Source organism: Palaemon carinicauda, chromosome 10, assembly GCF_036898095.1.
Source record: "Palaemon carinicauda isolate YSFRI2023 chromosome 10, ASM3689809v2, whole genome shotgun sequence".
NCBI classification, from domain to species: domain Eukaryota; kingdom Metazoa; phylum Arthropoda; class Malacostraca; order Decapoda; family Palaemonidae; genus Palaemon; species Palaemon carinicauda.
In genome coordinates, this window is record NC_090734.1 from 127,203,337 (window position 1) to 127,216,242 (window position 12,906).

Consider the following 12,906-nt stretch of genomic DNA (forward strand, 5'->3'; position numbering starts at 1 on the left):
CACTATAAAAATTTTATGAATTGAAATAAAATTACTTAAAATTATGAAACAAATCTAAATACACAGTAAAGAAATCAAAGCATATGTTATGATCAGGAAGAAAAGCGTTAGGGTGTATCCATTACAACCTTGTCTTATTCAACTTGTTTAATTTTATTTCATGTGAGTTTATAGCGCTGGCGTTTTGATCTTTTATTTTGTATTTAGATTGATTTTATAGTTTTATGTTAATTTCTTATTTTATTTCATAAAGATTTTGTATGTCCATTTTAGATTTTCTGTTTTAAATATTCATCATACTATGTTTTAACTTATACAATGTATCCTATTTTAGGCTCTGATGATTGAAATAGATTTTCCTAAAGCTAAGCAATAAAGATGTATATCATAACCCTGGTACTATTATTCATATATATATATATATATATATATATATATATATATATATATATATATATATATACATATACATATACATATATCCTGTTCGTAATGCTTGGCAGGCAGTTAATTCTAATAGCCAGGCCTTTTCCATCATGAGGCTCAACACTACACAGTACTCTAGAAGTTTTATTCCAGCTGTTACCAAGTTATGGAATGATCTTCCTAATCGGGTAGTTGAATCAGTAGAACTTCAAAAGTTCAAAGTTGGAGCAAATGCTTTTTTGTTGACCAGGCGGACATAAGTCTTTTTATAGTTTATATATGACATATTTGTTTTTGACGTTGTTAATAGTTTATATATGACATATCTGTTTTGACGTTGTTACTTTTTTTTAGATTGACTTATTGTTAATTTATTCTCTTCATTTATTTATTTCCTTATTTCCTATCCTCACTGGGCTATTTTTCCCTGTTGGAGCCCCTGGGCTTATAGCACTTTGCTTTTCCAACTAGGGTTGTAGCTTGGACAGTAATAATATATATATATATATATATATATATACATATATATATATATATATATATATATATAAATATATATATATATATATATATATATATATATATATATATATATATATATATATATATATATATATATATATATATATATATATATATATATATATAACAAATGGTAGAACTTCGGCGAGTTATCAAATTCACGAAAACTCTATATACCCCTGAAAGGAAAAGGAGTAACTAGTTAACAACGCGTGCGAGTGTGTACGATAATTTTGGTTGAAAAACGACAATTTCAAGGCTTGTGTACGATAATCCAGTCGAAATAATCTGGCTGGCAACCCTGCGCTGAAGTTGCTGCACTGCTGTCAGTGACAGACTGACAGTGTAGTGTAATAAGTGTAGTTGAGACTACCATATGCCAGATTGTGACATAAAAACATTTGCTTAAGTCCAACTCTTTTTATAAGTGCTTCTTCCCTATATTATCCTATGTTTCCAGCTGAACAGTCCTTGCTCTTGTCAAGGTAATAGTCTAGACTAATTAATATTGTGTAAATTATAAAATTAGCTTAATATTGCATTTCAGAGAAAAGATAAACATTTTCTTCATCAAGAAAACCAATTTGACAAGTAATACGTAAGCTTACTCCTGTTTCAACGAACTATATACTGTACGCTCCACCATCCCTGAATACCAAGTCAAAGTCATCATTTAGTAATAAATGTGATATGTAATTTTACTGGTAGGCTGTAAGGTTTTGCAGGTAAAGAGTTACAGGAAGAGATTGTTTCCGTGGAGACATAGTACATAATCAGGAAAGCCTAGACTAACCCAGGACTGACATCAGAATTCATATAGCCTAGTTTTGGAGACATTGTTATCAGAATTCAGTTATTCTAGTCTAGCTTAGTTTTAGAGTACAGCTGATAAATTCTGTTGCTACAAAATAGAAGAAATGGGTTCAGGATTTTCAGATTTATTGGTAAATTTATACTTTAATTTCAAACATAAACAAACCATATATTTTCCGGTAAAGTTTTACTGTATTACAGATTCTGACGGGAACGAGTGTCATTCTCGAAGAGAGCGTAATTTTTTCTATAAGAAAAAGTAGTTTTTTTCCTAGGTTACATTGCCCTGTAATACAGTAAAATAATACCTATTTTCCGACCCGTTATCTTGTATTTTATCCGTTTCTGACCATGAATGTTGGGGCAAAGCACCCGTTCATGAGTTTTCCAAACCAACCCATATACATGTATAGTAACAAATATAGAGGACCCCAGTTGGAAATGGGGGCCACGGTTGGGGAAACCTCATGAGTGATTTGCAGCAATAGTAATGGTCAGAAATGCTTATTAAACACAAGATAACCAGTTGGAAAAATATATGGTTCATGTAAGCAGCTGGAAATCAAAATTTAACTACCTATGATTCATATCACTTACCTTAGATGGCTATTGTTTTGCTGTGGCTTGCTTTGCTCACAAAATAAAAATAGTCTCGTTGCTCCTCGGTTCTGGCAGGTGTTACTATTGAAGTATGATAAATACCTACAATTTATATCACATCCCTTAAATGATCTTTGCTCTGCCATGGCTTGCATCGCTCACAAAATAAAAGTAATCTCGCTGCGGTACACGAATGAGCTTTGCATGCCAATCTTATGGGTCATTATTTTGGGGATACTTTTGACTTTCAAGTGAGCAACAATAGCTATTGTATATGCTGAACAGGAATCAATTACCAAAATAAGTGAAATTACATCATGTCTAAATAGATTGTAGGATCACTTCCTTTTTGTAGGCATGTTGATGTGACTTTAGTCATGGTAGAACTGAAAGGGAGGGCAGAAGAAAAGAAAGGCTGTTATAGAACAATAGTCAGAAACTTATACACACTCATTTGGAAGCTCTTAATTTGTTAATTTAACCAGCTGATGAATACAGTACATCATTGCAAAAACACAGAAAGCTAATGAAAGCAATTGGAACCAACTAATGTGCAATAACTCTCCATCAATCTACCAAAGATAAACAATGGACCTAGACTCTGAAATAGTTTACATGGTAATAGTATAGAACACCACGCTCTCCATTTACTCCAATATAATGTAATCCTGCAGTTCTCACCTTGCACAGTAATTAGGTGGTTATTTAAATTCTGGGAAAGCAATAATTAGCAAGATATATTGAAGAGGGGAGAAGGGTTTATAAAAAGAAAATAGCTCGGTTTCCTCACTAAACGACATGGAACTGACGTCAACATAGTCAACCAAACAGATCGTGATGCCAGCGTACATAAACAGAAGTTCGTGATGCCAGCGTACATAAACAGAAGTTCGTGATGCCAGCGTACATAAACAGAAGTTCGTGATGCCAGCGGACATTTGATATACTGTATATTCAAAATATACTTAATCAAGAATTGTGATTACTCAAAAGTGTCACTATTTGTAAATTGCATTTGTTCCGTAACCGAAATACAAACCACGCTATTTACATAGGGTATTACTTTCGGCGTAGCTGAAATGGCAAGCCATTAGATTTTTTACGAGGGTTAACTACCCCCTTGCTAGTTAGCAGGGGTAGGGGAGGGGTAGCTAGCTACCCCTCCCCCCTCACACACTGGTGAACTGACTCACTTCGCTTTTGGCTCGGACGATGAACGGATGTCTCTGTTCCCGTCCTCGCATGGCAGCCATTTATTGTTTTGTCTTTACTTAATTACTTACTTTTCTTTACTCATATATATATGTAAACATATTTTTATGTTTATGTATATATTTGAGTATAGAAATCAGTAAGTTTCCTTTTCAGTGTTCGTGCTGTGTGTGTGTGTGTACAATATCACCGTGTGGCCGCCGGCAGTGAGGCTACTACGATGTAAATTCATGGACCGCGATCTCTTCCTTGGTCCTTCGGTCGCCTCCTTCCACGGGCGCCGTGGTGAGTCGTCATCGCTGGACTTATTATTTTGTTCTCCGCTACTCCTCTTTTCCTATGGGGAAGGTGGAGTTCAGCGTAGGAACGCAAGAGTGTAGTTTGACTACGGTCTCTCTCTCTCTCTCTGGAGGTCGTTCACCTTTTACTACGTTTTCTACATACTACGATAGCTCCTCCGTTCGGGTGGAGTTGCTACGCAGTACTTTTTATCTCAATTATTTTTTTTTATTATTAAATCTAATTGTTTGTTCCGTAACTGAATACAAACCACGCTATTTACATGGGGTAATTACTTCGGCGCAGCCGATGACGAGCCATAAAGTTTTAACGAGGGTTTCCTACCCCACCGCTGGTTAGCGGGGGGGTAGGGAGGGGTAGCTAGCTACCCCTCCCCCTCACACACACCGGAGAATACTCCACTTTACTTTTGGCTCGCATAGTGATCGGAGGTTTCCGCTCCTATGCTCTCTTGACGGCCATTATTGTTTTGTCTTTTAACTTTCCTTTTCTTATACTGGATATATTTAAACATTACTGATGTTTATATGTTTTTTTGTGTATAGAAAATGTAAGTTTCCTTTGCTTTCGGTGTTGTGCGGTGTGTATTGTGTACGTCTGCTAGAGTTCTCCGGCTTAGGCCACCACGATCTTTCCGTGATCACGGCCTTGCACTTCTAGGCCACCATGGTTGCCTTTCGTGGAGTCCGGCCCTTCTCTTGAGGTCGTTCACCTCTTACTCCGTACTACACCAACGATAGCTTCTCAGTCCGAGTCGCTGTTTCGTTTATTTGTGTCAATTATTTTTATGAACATAATTGTGTTTTAACTTTTCAGCTCAGGGCTCACGTCCCTTCGGGGGTCGGTGATCCTTGGAACATTCAAAGTCAGTTGCATAATTATAATGTTATAATTCTGTTTATTAACTTCGTTCCCCCCCCCCCCTCACCCGGGCATGCCGGGTGGGGGAGGGGGGCGCATACCTTCTTTCGTTCTTATATTTTTTCCCTCGGGGTTTCTCTTCGGAGTTTCACCCGGGGGAATTTCTGTTAAATAATTATTTTGTTTTATTTTCCAGTTTGCGATGCTGTTTCTTCGTGCCTATTGTGTGCCTTCGAAGCAGAGCTGTCCTGTTATCCTGGGGAGTCGGCTTCTCCGCCGTCTCAAGGCATTCGTCAGGGGCGTTTCATTCTCTTAGAAGTACCCCCATGACTACTGCCAGCTCTTCATTGCATCCTAGAACGATAAGGAGGTTCGCCTCCAGGGTAGTTAGTTAACTTCCCTTTTTACTTCCTTGGTCTTTAGGCGGTTATGCTCTTGGGGCTGAGCGGACGCCCTTGTGACTCGCTCAAAGGGCTGAGCGGTTGCAAGGCTAGACCATGGTACTAGCGACTATGCTCTTGGGGCTGAGTGGTCGTTTCTGTGGCTACGCTCAAGGGGGCTGAGCAACTGCAGGATCAGTCTGGCCCTCTCTCGTTCGTGAGGGAGGCCTCACTAAGGGCTCCTCTTCGGAGGATTGCTCCTTTTGTCTCTTCTACGAAGTGTCCGTTCGCGTGAGAGGACACTCACAGAGACTCCTCTTCGGAGGATTGTTCCTGTTACGTCTGCTGATCTCAGGGCCTTTCGGGGCTCCATCGCCAGTCTCTTCTACGAAGTGCTCACCTCTCTCGTTCGCGTGAGAGGACACTCACAGAGACTCCTCTTCGGAGGATTGTTCCTGTTACGTCTGCTGATCTCAGGGCCTTTCGGGGCTCCATCGCCAGTCTCTTCTACGAAGTGCTCACCTCTCTCGTTCGCGAGAGAGGCCACTCATAGAGACTCCTCTTCGGAGGATTGTTCCTGTTTACAACAGCTTGCTGTTCAGTCACTAACACTTCGGTGTTTAGTGACAGGGAAACTTCGGTTTCCTTTTTTTTCCCTGACCCTTCGGGGTCTCGGAGCTTAGTTACGCAGTTCCCTCGGGCTCTCGTAACTTTAGTCACTTCTGCACTTCGGTGATTAGTGACGGAGAAACTTCGGTTTCTCGTTGCATTGACCCTTCGTGGTCTCGCAACTACTCCTCAGTGTACCTGTTGCCTGCTGTATCCGTTCCTGATTGCAGACGCGCCTTGGGCGCCCACGCCCCCGTTATCTAACAGGCTCATCCCTTCGGGGCAGGAGAGACTTTCTCACACCTTGAGTAAGTCCGTTAAGTGCCAGGTATCACATGCGCGCCAACGTTCCCTTACGCGCTTGCGCTCGACTGATGTTCCTGAGTCTGCCCTCAGAGACACCCCGTTCCAGTATTCAGTTGGGGTTCCTGAGTTAGCGCACTGGCGCTCACCAGCATTTTTAGCCTAGGGTGTCTCTAAGTTTCTTCTACAAAGGACACCTCTCCCGTTCGCGGGAAAGGTACCTCACAGAGACCACTCCTTGGAGTATTTAGCAGTCCCTCAGTTGATCGTCGGCACTGAAGTAGACCTCCGGGTCCTCTTCAGGGGATGCCCTCCCTTTTAGGGACATATCCCAGTTCCTGATGTACGAGTTAGCCGACGATCTTCTGATGCGCGCTGACGCATTTATGTTGATGATCGCCCGCGCGCGATCTCGCGATCGTCGACGGTTAGCCGACGATCTTCTGCTCGTGCTAACGCGTAAGCGTTGATGATCGCCCGCGCGCGATTGTTGACGGGCCCGCACGCGATCCCGCAATCGTCGAGGATTATTAACCGACGATCTTTCTGATGCGTGCCAACGCGTAAGCGTTGATGATCGCCCGCGCGCGGGGAACCATCCCGCGCGCGATCGCGATCATCGAGGGTCGTTAGCCGACGATCTTCTGATGCGCGCCAACGCGTAAGCGTTGATCTTCGCCTACGCGCGGGATGGTTTCCCACGCGCGATCATCTAGGATTGTTAGCCAACGATCTCCCGTTACGCGCCAACGCGTAAATGTTGCAAATTGCTTAGATGCTATAGATCGCCCGCGCTGCGATCTCGCGATCGTCTAGGATCCCGCGATCGTCGAGGATCGTTAGCCGACGATCTTCTGATGCGCGCTAACGCGTATGCATTGATGATCTCCCGCGCGCGATCTCGCGATCGTCGACGGTTTAGCCTACGATCTTCTGCTTGCGCTAGCGCGTAAGCGTTAATGATCGCCCGCGTGTGGGATGGTTTCCCGCGCGCGATCATCGACGATCGTTAGCCGACAATCTTCTGTTCCTGCTAACGCGTAAGCGTTGTGGATCGCCCGCGCGCGATCTTGCGATCGTCGAGGGTCATTAGCCGACGATCTTCTGTTCGCGCTAACGCGTAAGCATTGATGATCGCCCGCCCGCGGGATGGTTTCCCGCGCGCGACCTCTAAGGCCCTTCCGCTCGCGATCGTCAACCCGGCAACGGTCGTTAGCCTCTACGGCCGTTAGCCGGCGATCTTCGGATCCGGCGCTAAGTGGAAGTGCCGACGATCTTCTTAGTACGCTTGAGCTCCGATGATCGTTCTTTGCGCGGGATGGTTTCCCGCACACGGCAACGAGGCCATCCGCGCGTGGTTCCCCGCACGCGATCGTCGACGGCAGTTCGCCGCCGATCTTCGGATTCGGCGCTAGGCGCGCGAGCTCCGATGATCTTTGCAGTACGTGTGGGCACCGAAGATCGTTCCGTTCGCGGGATGGTTTCCCGCGCGCGCGACCATTGAGGGTCACGCAATCATCGCACGGATCGTCCGCACGCGGTTTCCCGCTCGCGATCGTCGTAGATCGTTCGCGCGCGGGCACCGAGGTTCCCGCTCGTGGTCGCCGACTATCTTCTCTCGTGCGCGGGCACCGAGGTTCCCGCTCGTGGTCGCCGACTATCTTCTCTCGCGCGCGGGCACCGAGGTTCCCGCTCGTGGTCGCCGACTATCTTCTCTCGCGCGCGGGCACCGAGGTTCCCGCTCGTGGTCGCCGACTATCTTCTCTCGCGCGCGAGCGCTAACAATCTTCGCTTATGCGTGAGCGATGAGGATAGTCCGGGCTCGCGCGAATCGCCGACGATTGTCTTACATAGGCGCCGACGATCTTCGTACTCGCGTAAGCACCGAAGATCGCCAGCGTTATTCTTCCGCGTGTGGGATGGTTTCCCACATGCAATCGCCGACGGCGATCTTATTTTCGCCAAGATTGATTCGCGCATGGGATGGTTTCCCTCGCCCACGATTTTTCACGCGCAAGCGCCAGCGATCTTCATACGCGGCGAGGATCGTTCACGTGGTCGCCGATACGCCCACACTCACGCAGGTACGCGGGCATGCGGGCGCGGTTATTCTGCTACGCATGGTTTATTCACGCGCTACCAAGATCTGTGCTTTTCGCGCGATCGTCAGCGTGATCGGCGCACCGTTCTCCGACACGACCGCGCCCTGTTTACATTAGGGCTTATGGCGGTCAGGCCACCTCCGCGTTTCCCTTCCCCGCAGCGCAGAGCAGCGCCCTCTACGGAGGAGGGGGAGGTTTCCGGTCAGGTCAAAGGTCGCTTCTCCCTTCACTGCAGATTCTCTGCGGGCGAACCCTCATGTGTCATCTCCTCCAGAGGATCGAACGATCCTCTTCCCTCCAGGGGGACTCCCTGCCAGCGCGAAGATTGGTCGGCATCCCTGGTGGGATGTCGTCGTCAGAGCACTCAAGCAGGCGATCCTGTGCCTTCTGACTAGGGTCACTTATCAGTAGTAGCTTCCTCTTCCCCTAAAGGGGGTGAGAGGAATCCCTGGCATAGTATCTTCCCCAAGGACTATCCTGTCCCTTCGCGAGTCCTTACGCAGGCGATGAGCCCTCCTCAGACTCCATCTCCCCTCCCCTGTGGATGAGCTTTGCCCATCCCCAGGAGGGTCGGAAGACCCGGTCCTCTCCCCCTTCACTCCATAGGGAGAATCCCCTCCTCTTCCTGAGGGTCCTATCGTGCGGGGGGGGGGGGGGGGGGGGGGCGAAGCCTTACATCCTTCATCGCTGGGGTCCTGTTTCCCACCTAGGAGGGATCCTACGGCCCTGTCTTCTGCAAGGATCCGGCAGGATCCAGTTGGACCCTTGGGGCATGTCTACAAGTCTCCCCAGGAAGAGCCTCCAGGGACGGGAGACCTTGCTGCCAGTCCATCAGGAGGAGGAGCTCCAGGGGTCGGAACTTGCGTTCTGGCAGGTTCTGACCCTCAGGAGAAACCTCAAGGGGATCCCAGATTCAGAGATTCCTCTTCGGTAAGGGAAGGATTCGGTCCTGGACCGAGTTCTACTCACCCAAGGAATCCCTTACGCCAGTGCAGCTTGCCCTAGTCTCAGGGAATGGAGAGCGCCAGAGACTAGGCCAAGGGCCAGCTCTCCGAGCTTGTCCAGGATTGTCAAACAGTCTCTGTTCAGCATAGCGACAGCAGACGCAGTTAGCTTTGCGGTGAGACCACAAGTCTTCATGGGTACACTGGTCCGGTAGGACTCGTACTCCCGGTCCTGGTTCACCCATCTTCAAGGAAGTACTTTGGAGTCCGCCTGGAAGGCGGATATACCAGTTCAAGGGCCGTGCTTCAGCCTCTCCACGGCACCTCAACATTTCTCCGATACTTCCTGGGTGGCTGGCCGATCTGGCAGACTCGAAGGCATCCCTTCTTCGTCATTGGGACAAGCTCCTCGGGCTTTACCAAGTTCTAAAGATCATGGTGGTCCTCGAGGAGTCCTCCCCGCAGCCCTCTCAGAGTCTGGTATACTGAGCCTAGTCTTAGGCTCCTGTCTCCCGTAGCCTTCCCTTCAGACGTCAGGGTACCAAGGCAGAGGTAGGTCGTGAGACCTTTACTCACACGGGAAGACCCTCCAACCCAAGGTTGTTACGTCTCTCCTCCCTGGCCCGTCTGGTTTCCACGGTCGCCCCAGGTTGAGTTCTCTCCAGTGGCGACTCGGGGCGCGGGGGAGTCGGGGGCACGTTTCCCCAGACGCTGAAACTCCTAGGGGTCAACTGGTACAGACGAACCCATAGGGGTGGGAAGCTGTCGGGGGCCTACAAGAGGGAGTGGCCCTTATCGTCCTTCCCTCTAACTTGATGCTGTTTTCGGACGCGTCAAAGGAAAGGGGGGGGGGGCACATTCTGATCCACGGGTCCTCGGGCCAGGGGTCAGAACCAGTAGAATCAGGAAGAACCTTCTCTAGTCCTACTAGAGGCAGAAACCGTGTTTCTGGCTCTCCAGTAGCTCCACCTAGCCTGGCAGACTACTCTGTGGTTATGAGGATCAACAACACCACAGTGAGGGTTTTTTGGCCCAGACAAGGAGGTACTTTTCAGTACAACCATCCCATCCTGCGGTAGAGATATCGGGATGGTCCGAGTCCCCCTCGGTCTCCTTGGCAGCTCGCTTGATTCCAGGCAAAGGAATGGGCTCGTCGACAGTCTGAGCAGTTGTGTCACGGACACCACATTCCGAGTGGTCTTTGGATCCTCAAGTAGCCTACAAGTCCTGCCTCGGTAGGGCTCCCTCGGTGGACCGGTTTACTACAGCACTGAGCTGCAAGCTCCCACTGTACTGCTCCCCGGTCACGGATCCCAAGGCCCTCTGGTAGGAGGTATTCCAGCAAAGGTGGGACACCATCGATGTGTTGCCCCCGTAGCTTGCTCCTCTTTCCGCCGGGAGTCTATCCAGCTTCTCAAAGAGAGAGGACTTTCGCAACAAGTGGCGAAAAGGAGGCCTGGATACCTGCGCAAGTCTTCCTCAGTAGTCTCCCAGGCGATAGGGCGAGGTTCTGTGGCCGGTGTCGGGGAGGGGGCATCCCTCCACACGATGCCGCTTCCAGCAATGGCGGAGCCCCTAGTGGGATTGCGGGATAAATATGCCTTTTCAGTTTCGACTGTGAAAGGCTATCCCTCAGCCGTGAGTCTTGCTTCCTGGCTCTTGGGACAAACATTTCTCCCCCTGCTGGAGCTCTCCTTCGCATGCGAGGCCCTGTCCTTTCCTACCCTCAGTCGAAGGTGAGATCTCCTCCTTGGAACGTGGTTCGAGTCCTTTAGTCTCAAAAGAGACCCCCCTGACGAACCACTACGTAGTCCCCAGACCACCACCTTTCTGGGTAGACAGTGTTCCTGCTAGCCTATCTTCAGCCAAGCGAGTCACATGGTCTCTCTTACGACTTCACCCATTCAGGGGTTTAGGGGGAGACAACTTCAGGTTCGCCCCTGAGGTGTTGCCGAGACTCAGAATCCGGGAGTTCCGGACCCGCTTCGACTCCTTCTAGGGTTCGAGTCTCCGTCCTGTAGCAGATGACCCAGACCATCTCCTACCTTGCCGGTGGGGAGTCCGAGCTGGTGTCTTCAGAGAACAGCTGCAGTTCGTCTCCAGGTCCAAGTCTCGTTCGTGGATCCTGGGTAACGAGGAGAAGGGTCTCCAGGAGTACCATCTCGGCCTGGATTCGCAGGGTGCTACACCCTGCCTTGAATCCTGACCCTTCTCCATCGCATCGCCCTAGAGCCCATGATGTCAGGGGCTTAGATACGTCCCTGCCCTTCATGGAGCATCTTTCAGTGACGCAGGTCCTGCAAGCGGGGATGTTGAAGCCTCAGACCGTCTTCTCAGCCCCTTACTTGCAAGACATGACCCACAGGGGGCTCGATACGTTTCTATCGGCCCTGTGTTGGCTTCACAACAGCTGGTCTAAACCTCAGGCTCCTTGATGGACAAGTAGCAGAAGGTTGAGGGCATTGTTACCTGGTGTTAGTCTGCATGATTGAAAAGATCTGTCTGGCCCTTATTCTTTTCTTCATCCTCTCCTCCCACGGAGAAAGCAGCATCCTGGGTTCTCTGCACAGCAGACCTCAAACCACTGCAGGTAAACCATGCTTCCTTGTGTTCCTAGTATTATGTGTAATACTGTCATGTCCCCATACCCTGACGAGGTGGTATTGGGAAAGTCTTAGCCTGGATTCCCTTCTGAGGGCCTCCAGGGCAACTGCCTGGGACAAGTCACTTTTCACCTTCGCGCACACCTTATGTAGGCCGCGGCAGTTTCACAACCGCCAGCGAGGAGCAGGGATTCCCTATTGTCTGAGCACTTGACCACTCGAATATGGAATCCCCGGGCAAGCCAAAGCCAGTATGGCCGGGACTTACCACCCTTCCTAAGGGTTGTCACCCCATGTAAATAGCGTGGTTTGTATTCAATTACGGAACAAATGACAAATTCGTAGATAATTTGTATTTTTCCTAACGATACAAACCTAGCTATTTACAGTTATGTGCCCGCCAGCCCTGTCCCCCAAGATAAGTCCTACCTCTAAGTAAAGTGGAGTATTCTCCTGTGTGTGTGTGAGGGAGAGGGGTAGCTAGCTACCCCTCCCTACCCCCCCGCTAACTAGCGGTGGGGTAGGAAACCCTTGTTAAAACTTTATGGCTCGTCATCGGCTGCGCCGAAGTAATTACCCCATGTAAATAGCTAGGTTTGTATCGTTAGGAAAAATACAAATTATTTACGAATTTGTCATATTTGTTAACTTTTCAGCTTTTTAGAACGTTTCCCTTCGGGGTTTTTCTTTCTTACTTTTAGTGAACATTCTTTAATGAATTGCATAATTATAACTGTTATAATTCAGTTTTTGTTACAGTTCTCGCCCTTCCCCCTTCCCGTGAGTGTAGGTGGGGTTGGGGCTCTTGCCTGTGATGTAATTCTTGTGTTCTTTTCCCTCGGGTTTTCCTCTTCGGAGTCTTCCCGGGGGAATGAATGTTAACTAATTACTTTTTATTTTCATAGTTAATGATCTGTTTTCCGTTTGCCTAATGTGACAACGAAGCAGAGCTGTCTTGTTGGGACTCGGGGAGTCGGCTGTTGCTGCCTCTTCTATAGGACTTCGTCAGGGGTGTGTCTCCTTCTCCTGGAAGTTCTCCCGAGACACCCGACATCTCTTCAGTTCATCTTAGAACACTCAGGAGGTTCGCCTCCTTGGGTGGGTAACTTCCCTTCCGAGGGAGGTTCCCTGCCCAGGTTTGAGTTTCTTTTCCTTTCGGGGGAAACTTCTCTTACCTTCAATGATTATGATATGTTCCTGGTCCTCCGGCGGTTTTGCTCTTGGTGCTGAG

At 48.3% G+C, this 12,906-nt stretch overlaps 1 protein-coding gene across 1 annotated transcript in view; it reads left to right on the forward strand.

The window, feature by feature from the left end:
• The first annotated feature begins 1,310 nt into the window (after positions 1–1,310).
• Positions 1,311–12,906, forward strand: part of LOC137648733 (uncharacterized) — a 332,677-nt gene continuing 321,081 nt past the window's right edge. The window contains exon 1 of the mRNA XM_068381800.1: positions 1,311–1,433. The gene's annotated coding sequence lies outside the window, so the exon portion shown is untranslated. The remainder of the gene's footprint in view (positions 1,434–12,906) is intronic.